This window comes from Diabrotica virgifera, chromosome 3 (genome assembly GCF_917563875.1).
Source record: "Diabrotica virgifera virgifera chromosome 3, PGI_DIABVI_V3a".
NCBI classification, from domain to species: Eukaryota; Metazoa; Arthropoda; class Insecta; order Coleoptera; family Chrysomelidae; genus Diabrotica; species Diabrotica virgifera.
In genome coordinates, this window is record NC_065445.1 from 42,483,534 (window position 1) to 42,498,599 (window position 15,066).

Here is a 15,066-nt window from a genome sequence, read left to right on the forward strand (position 1 = left end):
AGGGCAGGTGTGGGAGAGATTGATAAATTTCATGTAAAAGTAGGTTTGCACCAAGGCTCGGTGCTTTGTCCGTAATTATTCTCATTAGTTTTGGACCAGATAACAGCGAAACTACAGGGTAACATTCCATGGTGCTTAATGTATGCTGATGATGTCGTGTTAGTAGGAAATAGTGAAAGAGACTTAGAACAAAAACTGAAACAGTGGAGACAAGCTCTCGAGGGAAAGGGTTTAAAACTTAACAGGAAAAAGACAGAGTATTTGGAATGCTCAGTTAAAGATGGAATTACTACAAATAAAATGGTATCTTTGGATGGTGAATTGATTGTAAAAAGCAATAGTTTTAAGTACCTGGGATCGGTATTACAATAGATGGAGATGCATGCAGTAGAATTAGGGCTGGATGGATGAAGTGGAAGGAAGCGAGTGGTGTGCTGTGTGACAGGAAAATTCCAATGAAGTTGAAGAGAAAATTCTATAAAACAGTCATAAGGCCGGCTATGATGTACGGAACTGAATGTTGGGCAGTGGAAAAGAAAGAGGAACAACGGGTGCATGTGGCGAAAATGAGAATGCTTAGATGGATGAGTGGAGCGACAAGAAAGAATAAAATTAAAAATGAGTATATTAGGGGAAGTCTATGTGTGGCACCAATTGATGCCAAAATGAGAGGGCGTAGGTTGAGATGGTTTGGTCATGTTCAACGTCGAGACGTTAGTCACCCAATACGAAGAATTGCTGAAGTGAAGATTCCTGGAAGCAGTAGGAGAGAAGACCAAAGGAGGCGTGGGGAAGACAATTAGGCAGTACATGTTGGTAAAGGGGATTAAAATTGATATGACTCAAGATAGAAGTGTGTGGAGAAACGCAATTAGAGAAGCCGACCCCGCATAGGGATAAGGCAAAGAGAATGATGATGAGTAAGTAGTAACCCCGTTGCTGGATTTCAAGCTGTCAAATCCTGTTCTCTTAACCTTTGTCGAAGAGTACAAATGCTGATTACTGCTGTTTGTGCTTGCTGAAAATGCCTTTTGAGTAGTCTACCAGTGTGTGTCTGGTCCAACAGTGCAGCAGTAGCGAGAACGCAATCTTCTATTACTATTGACTTCCTCCTGTCACATCTACCGCGTCACCGTTGATGAGATGCGGTCTCAAGAAATCATTGGTAAGTTCTCTGCACAGTTGAACGATTAACAGTCGATTGCCTTGGCTTGTCACTTTGGCTTGCTCCATTTTCCAGAAATGTACCAATCTGAACAGAATTTCGATATTTCTTCATCGTTATTAATAAATACACTGTAAGCAGGCTAGTGTAACAATATATTCCAGAAACTCATTAGAACATCCTACAATAGTTCACACAGTTCTTAAAACCATCAATTTCGCGAAGATCCGTTGATTCCTAGAATCTAGGTCCTCAATCTATTTCCTAGTCATTCTTGAGAATCTGTGCGAATTTGTTTATTGATAAAGCTCAGTCTAGTAGTGCAGCCGATATGTAAAACAATCGTGCATTTAATGATAGAAGCATAATATATTTGGGATCACATATTTATATACAACACCCATAACGGTTTAAAATTATATATAAGGCCGTCTCAGATTCTGCCTTTTACAGAAATGGCGGGCATTCAAAATGGCGACTATAAATATGTGTCTATTAGCACGATAACTTTTGAACTAGACGTCCGATTTCAACCAAATTTGGTATATAGGTTATTTTTTTGATGTTTAAGATCGAAGTCTTGAACCGGAAGAATCGTTTTACCAAAAGTTGTGTTTTTCCTGGTTTTTATGTAAAAATATGTTGTTTTTTTTTCAATTATTTCACCCTGTATATATTAATTTTTCAAAAAGGTAATACCGCCATTGAAAACAGTAAAAATATTTTTTAGGAAATATATTGAACGTTTAAGTTTTGTTAATTAACATTTAATAAATGCATAACGTATCTTCACGAGTGGCAGATTCATTTTGAATGCCCGTTATTTTTGTAAAAGACAAAATCTGAGATGGCCACATATCTAAGTTTAAATCTTTGTATGGGTAGTATGTGTGGTCCAAATTATATGCTTCTACCATTAAATGTACAATAATTATTATATTATTTGCACGTATCTGCCGCACATAGATTCATACGTACATGTGAAGATAGGTTATGCATTTATTAATCGGTAACTAACATAATTAAAGAGTTCAGAATATTTGCTAAAAAATATTTTTACGTTTTTTTCGACGCCGGTATTACCTTTTTGGAAAATTAGTATATATACATGGTGAAAGAATTGAAAAAAAAATACATAAAATGTTACCCAAAAAATCAGGAAAAAACACAACTTTTAGTAAACCGATTCTTCCGGTTCAGGAGTTAGATCTTATACATAAAAAAAAGAACCAGTACACCAAATTTGGTTGAAGTCGAACTTTTCTTTTAAAAGTTATCGTGCTATCAGTCACATATGTATCGTCGCCATTTTGAATGCCCGCCATTTTTGAAAACTGTAAAATCTGAGATGGTCTCATATCTAATTTAAACTTTTGTATGTGTAGTATATGTAGTCCAAATTATATGCTTCTATCATTAAATGCACAATTTTTATAATACTTGCACGAATCTGCCGCACTATAGCTTCTAGTACACGTGATAATTTATTTAATTTAATTAACATAAAACAAATTAAAATAAAAAATTACAAATTTCCTAAATTTTGGGGGTGGCCCATTTTTTCTGACGAGCAGTGCTCTTTTATAAGGCATTAAGCCAGAATTGATTGTAATGAGCATTACATTTTATATTTTATATTTCATTTGACATTTCTATGTCCATTTCGGAAATGCTAGGAATCTCTCCTGTAATGTAAATATTAAATAGATTAAGAAGAAGGTTTTTTTCTTTCATTACATTGTTCAAACAATTCTACTTGCACCAATATATGACCAAACAATATCAATTTGATCATAATTTCTTTCCCACGAAAATTTTAAGTGAATCATCATCATAGTCATTAACATCTTAGTAGATGTGTTGTGGTTCATAATTGGGCTTCAGCAGCTCGGACAGTTTGATTGATAATATTTCTCCACTGGTCGCGGTCATCAGTTACATGTATTGCCTCAGTATACTGTTTGTTGAGAAGCTTTTTAGTAATGTCCGCCCATCGCTGTGGAGATCTTCCGCGTTGGCGTTGAGTCTGAGGCCTTCCTTGGACCACCAACCGCTCCATTTTGTTATCACTCCGATGGATATGACCAAAGAACTTTAAAATTCTAGAGTAAACGGTACTGGAGAGACGCTGATCCGGTTTAATTTCATCCAGAACCGAGACATTTGTACGGCGAGCCGTCCATGGAATTCGAAGCAGGCGTCTCCATGTCCACATTTCAAAGGCGTCTATACGTCGTCTATCTGATTCTTTGACTGTCCATGTCTCGCATGCATAGTAAAATATGGAAAAGACCAGAGTTGAAACGAGTCTCTTTTTGTTTGTCACATTAATGTGACGATCACGCCGGACCCCGTTTAGTTCACTTATTGCTGCTCTTGCTAGTTGAATGCGTCTTCTAATTTCGGGTTCACAACTGCCTGTGTTGTTAACTAGAGCTCCAAGATATATCATAGATGAGACTACCTCGCATCCCGCAATAGTTTGGGTTTCAGGAAACTGTTGTTGTCGATCAATGACCATGATTTTGGTTTTGTTGTAGTTAACCATGAGTCAAAATTTACCACTTTCTTCCTCGAGTTTTTTTAATAATTCAATAATTTCTTCTGGAGTAGAGGCTAGAAGTGTAGTGTCGTCTGCGAAACGCAAGTTAGATATCTTAACACCACCTAGGTTTACTCCTCCCTCCCAACCATCCAAGACTCTGCGCATTATGAACTCCGAATAGATGTTAAATAATAAGGGAGATAAAACGCATCCTTGGCGTACTCCCTTCTCCAAAGTGCATTTGTCAGACAGGTATCCGTCCATTCGAATATATGCCAGGTTATCTTGGTACAGTTTGCTAATAAGGTGAGTCAAGTGTTTAGGTACACCCATTGTCGTCAATATGTTCCATAGTTTGTCCCATCTAACATTATCAAAGGCCTTTGTATAATCGACGAAACATATAAATATCGGGATCTGGTATTCTCTGGCTTTTTCTATGATGTTTCTTACATTAAGGATTTGTTCTCTAGTACCTCTACCCTTTACAAATCCAGCCTGCTCAGGTGCTATTTGCCAACTTATGAAGTTTTCTAGACGCCGTTGCAGTATGTAGAGGATCACCTTACTGGCGTGTGATATTAGAGCTAATAGCCTGTAGTTGTTACAATTATTTGTTGAACCTTTCTTATGAAGAGGTATGATTATGGTCTTTCTCCAATCCTCAGGCCAAACGCCTGTGTGCCATATTTCATTACACAATCGATGTCAAGACGTCTGCAGTAATGAGATCATATCCTGCTGCTTTGTTAAACTTAAGTCTTTTTAAAGCGAATTCCACCTCGGAAAAAAGTATGTCAGGTTCAGATTCAAAACTAGTGTGGTGTGTCTCTGTTGAAGGAGAATGGAAAGTGGAGGTCTGGCAGTCAGGTACAAACGGGGTGTCCGCTGGCATCTGGTCCGTATTGGCGTATAAAGACTTACAATACGCCCTCCAAACATCAATAACCTTGTCCAAATCCGTCTGTACATTACCTTCATCATCTTTGATAGACCAATATTTCTGTTTGAATTTACGTGTGAGTAGTCTGACTTTATCAAAGAGTTCTTTGGTGTTATTTGTGTCGGCATGTAGTTGAATTTCTCTGCAGATTTTCTCTATATGCTTGTTTTTGTCTCGTCTACAAGCAGCCTGAATAGCTCTAGATAGCTGTCGGTACTGGGAATTCCTGAGAGGGTTCTCGATTCCAGCAATTTTAAGTTTTCTACGTTCTTCAACGAGGTCAAAAGTATCTGCAGACATCCACACTTTTTTTGGTCCGGTTGAGACGGCATTAGACTGTGCCTCGCAGTCAGCCAAGGTCTGTATCAAGGTATTTTTAAAAGATAACCAAATCTTTTCGGAATCATGAGTGGCGATAGTTGGTAAAATATTTTCGAATCTTTCATTATATTGGCTTTTAAATTGTTGTGTATCTTTTATTTTTGATATCCTCTTGTTTCGGATCCTAGCACATGCCTTGAGTTTTTGCTTTAGCGTTGCAAAAAGAAGTTGGTGGTCAGAGCCGCAGTCAGCGCTAGGTCGTGTTTTACATTGGCTAATAGATGTTTTCCAGCGATGTTTAATCATTATGTAATCGATTTGATTTCGGTGTCGTCCGCCAGGTGAGATCCAAGTGGATTTGATTTCGGTGTCGTCCGCCAGGTGAGATCCAAGTGTACAATCTTCTGGGGTGGTGCTTATACATAGAGTTCATTATTGTCAAGTCATTGTCAACGCAGAACTGGATAAGGCAGTCTCCCCTTGAATTACGTTTAAGTGAATACATTAATAAAACTGTTGGAATGACCATTCACCCCAGCCGTTTTGAAAATCACCAGATTCCAGGAAGGTTAGGAAGGTTAGTTCACAGTGATTTGAGTTATACAATATCGATGATATAATTTTGCACTTGCAATTTATATTACGGGCGTAACCAACATCATTGCATCACCTAAAGATTTAACAACAGGTGCGAAAAACTGTATGAAAATGGGTAGAATTCTTATTAGTTGGAATTTATAATGCTTAAACAAAGAAGGTAAACAACTGTAAAGTAATAATTATATTATAAAAGTCGGTCAATCAAACCAAAGAATTGAGGGATAATAATATATTCAATTAACAGAGGGATTAGAAATTCGAACTTGATCAAACGTCATAATCGTTGACATACCTACACTTGTTTTTAATAATAGGTAACAAGGAGTACAATTATATGAAAAAATTTTAGTGCATGTAATAATAGGTGTAACTAAATAGTCGGAGAGATAGAAGCGGATTTTGTGCGTGATAAGTAATATGGAAAAACTATACGGGGATATGTTGAATTAGTTGTGTACATGACTTTCACCAACGGCCGGAAACCAGAGTGGGGGCCGAGGGTAGTTATAAGGGGTCAAATTCGCGGTTTTTATTATTTTTTTGTGACGCTCATGATCGAGATAGTGCACCAGAATTTGGGAATAAGTAGGTCATTACGTAACTGAGTAAAATCTCTAGGAACAGAACGCTGCGTAGCCGACAAAAGGGTGGGGGTAGGGGGTGAATATAAAAAATATAGAGGGTTTTTTGCGACGTTCGTGATTGAGATAGTGAACCAAAATTTGGGAATAAGTAGACCATGACATTACTAAGTAAAATCCCCAGAGCCGGAAACAAGAGTGGGAGACGAGGGTAGTTATAAGGGTCAAAGTCACCGTTTTTATTATTTTTTTTTGTGACGCTTATGATCGAGATGCACCAAAATTTGGGAACAAGTAGGTCATAAGGTAACTAAGTACAATCTCCAGGGGTGAAACGCTGCGTGGCCGATAAAGGGGTGTGGGTGGGTGTGAATATAAAAAATATAAGGTTTTTGCGACGTGCTAGATTGAGATAGTGCACCAAAATTTGGGAATAAGTAAACCATGACTTAGCTAAGTAAAATCCCCAGAGCCGGAAACCAGAGTTGGGGATGAGGGTAGTTTTAATGGGTCAAAGTCGCAGTATGTATTATTTTTTTTTTGACCCGGCACAACATTTGTCCCCCACGCAGCGTTCCGCCCCTGGAGATTTTACTTAGTAATGTCATGATCTACTCTTTCCCAAATTTTAGTGCACTATCTCGATCACGAACGACAAAAAACCCCCATATATTTTTATACTCACCCCTGCCTACTACCCCTTTGTACCCCAAGCAGCGTTCCGCCCCTGGAGATTTTACTTAGTTACCTCATGACCTACTTACTCCCAAATTTTGGTGCACTATCTCCATCATAAACGCCACAAAAAAAAAAATAATAAAACCGCGACTTTTACCTCGTCCATAAATACCCTCGTCCGCCACTTTGGTCTCCGCCTCTGGGGATATTACTTAGTTATGTCATGGTCTACTTATTTCCAAATTTTGGTGCACTATCTCAATCACAAACGTCGAAAAAAACCCCTTATATTTTTTATGTTCACCCCTGCCCCACCCCTTTGTCGGCCACGCAGCGTTCCACTCCTGGAGATTTTACTTAGATACGTTATAACCTACTTATTCCCAAATTTTGGTGCGCTATCTCGATCATGAGCGTCACAAAAAAAATAATAAAAAACGGGATTTTGACCCCTTATAACTACCTTCCTCCCCCACTCTGGTTACCGGCTCCGGGGATTTTACTTATTTATGTCATGGTCTACTTATATCCAAATTTAGGTGCACTATCTCAATCACGAACGTCGCAAAAACCCCTTATACTTTTCATATTCACCCCTACCCCCACCCCTTTGTTTGCCACGCAGCGTTGTGCCCCTAGAGATTTTACTTAGTTACCTCATGACCTACTTACTCCCAAATTTTGGTGCACTATCTCCGTCATGAACGCCACAAAAAAAAATAATAAAACCGCGAATTTTACCCCTTATAAATACCCTCGTCCGCCACTTTGGTCTCCGCCTCTGAGGATATTACTTAGTTATGTCATAGTCCATAGTTATTTCCAAATTTTGGTGCACTATCTCAATCACAAACGTCGAAAAAAACCCCGTATATTTTTTTTATGTTCACCCCTGCCCCACCCCTTTGTCGGCTACGCAGCGTTCCACTCCTGGAGATTTTACCTAGATACGTTATAACCTACTTATTCCCAAATTTTGGTGCACTATCTCGATGATGAGCGTCATAAAAAAAATAGTAAAAATCGCGATTTGACCCCTTATAACTACCCTCGGCCCCCACTATAGTTTCCGGCCGTTGGCGAAAGTCATGTACACAACTAATTCAACATATCCCCGTATGGTTTTTCCATATTACTTATCACGCACAAAATCTGCTCCCAGCTCTTAGAGTAAAAGCTAACAGATCTTTGAAAGAACAATACGTTCATTTCTATAGAGGAATCAATAAAGACCAAAAAGCAAAAAAGAGAATAGTTGAAAGACTGATAATTTTGTACACATTTGAAAGAATCACCAAAGTGAAGAAATAATATGTCAAAATGTGTAAAAAGTATTTATTTCTTTTTAGCTTTCGACAAAATTGTCATCCGCATCCGAGCTAATGGTCAGTTAAGGGTTAAAGTACTACATACTACTTAACCCCTAAACGCCCAAGGGTGGGTAAAAAATGTCCACCTAATGCGTATTTCCTCGTAACATATTTATTACGTGTCCCAAAATTTTTCAAAAGATATTTGTTAAAAAGACGGCCCTTTATCGAATGTTAATTTGGTTCTACCGATATTTTTGAAAATAAAATAATATTTTGAGTTAAAATATAGGTGGGCTCAAATGTCTACCATTGGTAAAACTTGTTACTGAAGGTTTATATATAATTTCTCGTTGGCAGGAACATAAACCACATAATTATTGACGTATAATATCATAATCGACATAATTATCCGCCACACTAATGAGGAGGCTGAAACGAAGAATGTGGATAAAATCGACAAATCTGAATATTTACTGACTTTTATTGGTATTTTAATTTTCATGCACATCGTAGTTTTGTATTGTACATCGTTTATATTAATATTTTAGAAAATACTGTGTTCACTAAGTACAAGATTCTTATATTCTAACATTTGTAACAACTCTCAATAAATATATTAGCTATTTTCGAGGTGGACATTTTTACCCTCCCTTGGGCATACATGGAACCTATATAAGGTTGGGCGTGTAAAGGTTAATCCTTAGTCTCCCCACGGTACTTCTGAGTACCACCAAATTCTGGTACCAAGTATTGAAGTCAATCTAATTTGAGAATGCTTTGTTAGATATTATTTTTTAGTTATCAGCTGATGTTTAATACTTCAAATGTCATTCAAACGCTGTCGTGTTAAATAAACAATAAGATTTGTAGGTACCCTAAAGAATCTTTGTGAAAGGGAAAACACGCTTTAAGCTTAAAAGGTTACGACCGAAAAAATAAGCAGACTTAAAAGTACCGTTGGTAAGTAACTGATAAAATTCTAACCGTGGTGGGACACTAAGGGTATGAGATATGCACTATAATAGGTTGTCTTCCGTACAACCCCCAACAGAAAATAATCAGGAAAAAAATGGCCACAAAAACGTTAGGAACACATTAAACTTTTTTCCGTGACGTGCGTGTATCACCCAACCATCTTGGCCGAGGAGAAACAGCTGACTTTGAGTTTCAAGTATTGTACGAGTAAATAAACAAACTTGTTAAGTAATCTACCTTTCCATAGTGTGATCATAATGGATAATACACGAGGATAATATTCACGAGGATAAATACCAACATCATTGTTTTACTGAGACCTTGCAACTTCGGAAAAGCGACACCTAATATCACAGCTCAGCAACATTTGTATCGCATTGAATTATATTGGCAAATTATATTAGTCCTGGTAACTAGATAATTATTGTCAAGGCCACAACTCAGAAACAATAAGAAAAAAAGTAAGATTGAGGTTATGTTTTTAAAAGCTAAACATTGTAGGTAGTAAATAACTAATTAGGTTATTTACATCTGCTTTATTGTAATGGAGATCCACTTTTCTCTTTGTATCAATTTATGCTTAGAAGTTGGAAACGAATTGAACTTAAATTGACAATTTTTTGTTGTATTTTTACAATTTATAACGCAACATTTGAGAAATCCCATTTTATTCAATGACAGTAGGTGTGAGATATGTCAATATGACAATTTCAATTGTCAATTGTCAAAGTTATATTATCTCTTCGCTACTCACGCACGATCGCTTCTCTTATCCCCTCCAAGTACTTGCTCACAGCGAATAGGAAAAGCTTCTGTGTTATTTTTTTAGATGTCAGTTTTTCCCTAATCGTTTGGCGATATGTATTATATATTATTTGTTTTGTCATAGATACTGCTTTTCCAGTTTATATAGTCATTTCTAAAGTCCGGATTATAAGCATTTTGCTTTTTTTGCTTTTTTTGCTTATAATTAGGATTTTTTACTAAAAATGCTTATTTCAATTATATGTTGCTTACCTTTATTTATTTTAGTTCTTATGATAAGCTATAGTTCATGTAGTTCTGTCTTAAGCAAAATTCAGTTAAGTATACAGAGGTATAAAATTGTAATAATTCAATAAACCATAAGAATTTTAATTCCTTGCGCTTAGGAGCTAAATGAGAAAACGCATCCTTATACCTGTCTATGTATTACACTAATATTTTTTTGCAGACAGCCCAAATTTATTATACTGTTGTAAAATACTTTTCCTTGTAAAATCACATCTGTAGATGTTGAAGGAACTTTTTCTACGTATAAAATATATGCCTATAGATAAAAGACAGCTTTTTAAAAGAAAATTTCGAAAAGCATATAATTGTTTTATGGCCTACTAGCCATAAATAAAAAATATATTAATATGATAATTATTTTTCGATTTTTTATTATATTATAGTTTAACACTTTGGTAATTTATTGTTAATAATACGATAATTAAAAATAAATGTAATTTAATGTTAATGTCATTTATTCACATTTATATCATTATATCCATGTTTATTTACATGTTCTTTTTCTCGATTCTTGCTTATTTCATAAAAACTTTGCTTATTTTTGCGACATTTTTTGCTTATATTAGTGCTCATTTTGACATTTCTGTCATGGTTATAATCCGGACTTTAGGTAATTTCAATTTCCATAAACATACATAAACATTACATAAACATACATTTTTTATATATGAGTCATGAATATCAAATACCAAACTTATTACGTGGTAATTGGATATTAGTTATCTATTCGAATTTAATTACAGTCTTTTCTGCATAACCAATTTGTATTTATGCGCTCTATTAGTTTATTATAATTTCTGTTTTCTGGAGTATAATAATTGCCATTTTAATACCATTAAGTATATATTGTGTACTTTTAACGGCTTTTATTATAATATATTATTGTGTATATTTTATATATAATTTTATATTGTTATGTTATATAATGTAACATGCATATAAATAATGTTAATATACAGTATAGTGCAAATGAAAGGCATAAATTCGTTAAATTCAACGAACAAATAATGATATGTCGTATTAGAAACAGGATTGTCTCTGTTTATACAGATTAAAATGTCTTGTAAAAGCTTTATTTAATGTATAGTGTTATCTCATTTTTTATCTATTCATGGAAACAATGACTTGAAAATCTTAATTTAATTTTAATTTAAATCAGTAAAATCCACTCACAAAAAACAAAGATTCTTATATATTTACCTAAATACAGGGTAGCGAGAAAGTATGGAAACACGGTAATTTCTCGGAAACCGCTGGAAAGATTTTTATAGATTTTGGTGGATAAGGATTTAATACGGCCGATATTATAGTGGTATTATAGTGGCCATAATTACATTATCAAATCTTCCGTTTTCTGGAAATCTAATGAACTTTCTTATTTCAAATGAAACACCCTGTATATTTTTTGCATTTTGATGTCCTTAAGAAATGCTGATAATTTTTCATATTATATTCTCTATACCTAAATGCCATAATTTCGGATTTAGTACTACATTTATTAAAAAAAAATTTAAACAAATTATAAAAATCAAATTTTTCGGCCAGGCTAGACATAATTTTAGATTCCGTTGTTCACTTTGATATTCTCTAAGCAGCTCCTCTAAGGGCCAATTTCTCATATCGAGCTCAACTCCAGTTTAATCTGAACTTCTAGTAAACGTCAGTTTAAAGTCAAAATCGTCTTTCTCAATTCGCACGTTCAACCGATGGCAGTTTAAACTTGAACGATGCTTGAACGGTGGAATTCGGCCGTTCAAAGATTTCAGAACTCAGTTCAGATGATTCCATGGACTACGCATGCGTTGTATTAACACGAAACGCTGTCATAATATAAATATATCCTATTTTATTATATTAAGCCTAGCGATAAACGATAACATTATTTTTGTTTTTATAACATTTATTTATAATTATTAAAATGACTATTTGACTATAAATACTTAAATTTAACTTTATTCAAAAACAGCATAAAAATGGTAGTTCAAAATGGCGACAGTTTTTTACCTTTTGCCATCTATTGGCATTTCTCGAAAGCTGTAGAACGAGCGCTGACATGAACGCGCAATGAGAAATGCATTTCAAACAAAACCACAGATCACGGGTGAACCTGGTTCAACTGAACCATAGATTAACGCAGGTATGAGAAATCGACCCTAAATGTGCACTTAGGCGACCATGTAAGATACTCGAAAATATTTTGTAAGCTGTATTAAGGAGGGCTATTCCCCTGTAGTTCCTACATTCCAATTGATCACCCTTTTTGTGTAGCGGGCAAACGATTCCAATACACCACTCTTCCGGGATTTGTTCCTCATTCCAGGCTCTCAGCTTACAACAACAGTACATTTAATATTCCATTACATTTAATATTGTTAACAAATAAATAAAGATTATGTTTCGTTGATATGGTGCATTAATTGTCTCGTGAAATAGTCTTGTCGAATATCATTCGAGAGAAAATTATTTACCGGCAAAAATTTCTTCTGGTTTTATTTAATTTTGTTACTTACTTACTTACTTACTCCGTGGCGTTACAACTCCTCGTGGGCTTTAGCCGGCTCGACATTTTATTTTATTTATTTATTTATTTATTTTATTTATTTATTTATTTATTTTTTATACATATGACCTGGCCTCTAGTGACTAATCCAGGTTGTTTTTTCCTGATGGGATTACAGATATTTTTTTATATTTTTATATTTTTTACTAAACTACTAAATCTATTTTTACAATTTATTAATTAACTTGCCATAATCTATTAATTACATTTAACAAATACATTTAACAAATTTAAATAAACAATATACATTTGTTAAAATATTTTTGGTACCATCAACTCCCTTCTAAGTTATAAAGACAGTCCAGTCCCTCTATTTTCAGAAGAGAGTTGGTAGTTTTTTTTTTAATTTAATGAATTATTTATTGAACTATTATTTTTATTTCTTCATTTTATATTGAATTATTATTATTATAATTGTAAATGTCTATTTTTTAATTTATATTTTATTTTATTTATTTTAACTTTATCTTACCCAACTTCATCAGGGTTGGATTAATTGTTGTCTTCTTCTATAATTATAGATTTCTTTTTGTTTTTTAGATATTATTTCTGTTAGACTGTTTAATATTCCAAAATATCCTTCATTTTGTAATATATCTCTTATTTCAATTCTTTCTAATCTTCTTCTCGTTTCTCTATGTTCTTCATTTTCTATAGTATTTTCACAATGTAACACTATATGTTCTGGTGTACCTAGTTCTCCACATTCACAATATGCATCATCTTTTAAGTTAAATCTTTCCAAATATGTTGGGTACGGTCCATGTCCTGTTAAAAAGGGTACTAAACCTTATTTTGGATTAAAATAATTTGGAATGTTTTCTAATATTGCTATAAAATTGTATAAACGTCTAGATTTTGTTGAATTTTCCCATTCATTTTGTCTTTTTCTGTTTATTATTTCTTTTTATTCTCTTTTATTTCTTATATCTAATCCTATTATTTGTATTATTTTTTCATATTTTTCTTTTTTTAGCCAATAATTACATAGCCGTCTCGACAACATGCCTTAACTGTTCTCTGTCTTGAGCAACCTCCATCCAATTCTCCACGGTCATAGTGTTCAGGTCTCCTACTATATTATCTCGCCACCGGAGTCGAGGGCGTCCGCGTGGTCTTCTTCCAGTTGGGACTTCCTCCCACACCACTCTTACTGTTCTTTGGTCAGGATGTCTTCTGAGGAGGTGTCCCGCCCATTGGAGTCTTCTGGACTTTATTCTTTTATGATGTTGGCGTCTGGGTAAAGTTCTTCGAGCTCATTGTTAGTTCTTATCCTATATTGTCCTGATCCTATATATTGTCCTGATGCTTTTGTGCTGGTCCTGTGCTGGACAAAGATCATCCTTAGGATTTTTCTTTTCCAAACACGTAGTCTCGCTCCGTTTGCCTTTGTTATCGTCCACGTTTCGCTTCCATACATCACAACAGGTCATGTGATTGTTTTATAGACTTGTATCTTTATACGTCTTGTTAGTTGTTTCGATTTTATATGGTTTTGGAGGGCAAAAAGATATCGGTTGCCGTCCTGTATCCTATTGTTTATTTCTTATGATCCGTTAGTTTCTTCAGTTATTGCTGTTCCAAGATACTTGAATTCTCTAACGCACTCAAAGTTAAAGTCATCGATTGTGATTTTCTGACCGATTCTGTCTCTGCTTTGGTTATTGCGGCTCATTACATATATTTCGTCTTGTTTTCGTTGATTTGGAGCCACATCTTCTCTGCTTCCTTCTCGAACCTCACGAAAATCTCTTTCATCCTTAATCGTGTGTTTCCTATTGGATTGATATTCAAGTGTATTGATTTTTGGCAATTTTCGCTTATGAATATTTGACAAATTTTGACTCGCCTGACGTCTCGTGATTTAACTGTCAAAATTTAATTCGCAAAAATTGCCAGGCAACAAACTTTATTTCTGGAAAATATTGCTGGCAAAATTTTCTCACTTATGATATTATAGACGATTATTTTATGTCATAGCTTAATTAACTATACAGTGATGAGCAAAATAACGCAACAGATGGAAAACATGTTAAGTTGTGAGATAAAAAGAGATGAACTTAGTTGAGGTGTTAAATTTAGCGATAGTAACTTATAGATTGACATTATATTGATTATTTCCCACCTTTAGATATATCCGACGAATTTGAGTAATGCCACTGTAACAGTGACAGTTTTAGTTGACATACTCCTCTGATACGTATAAAGGTGGGAAACAATCAATATAATGTAAATTTATATGTTACTATCGCTAAATTTAACAACTCTACTAGTTTTATTTCTTTTTATCTCACAATTTAATATGTTTTCCATCTTTTGCGCTATTTTGCCG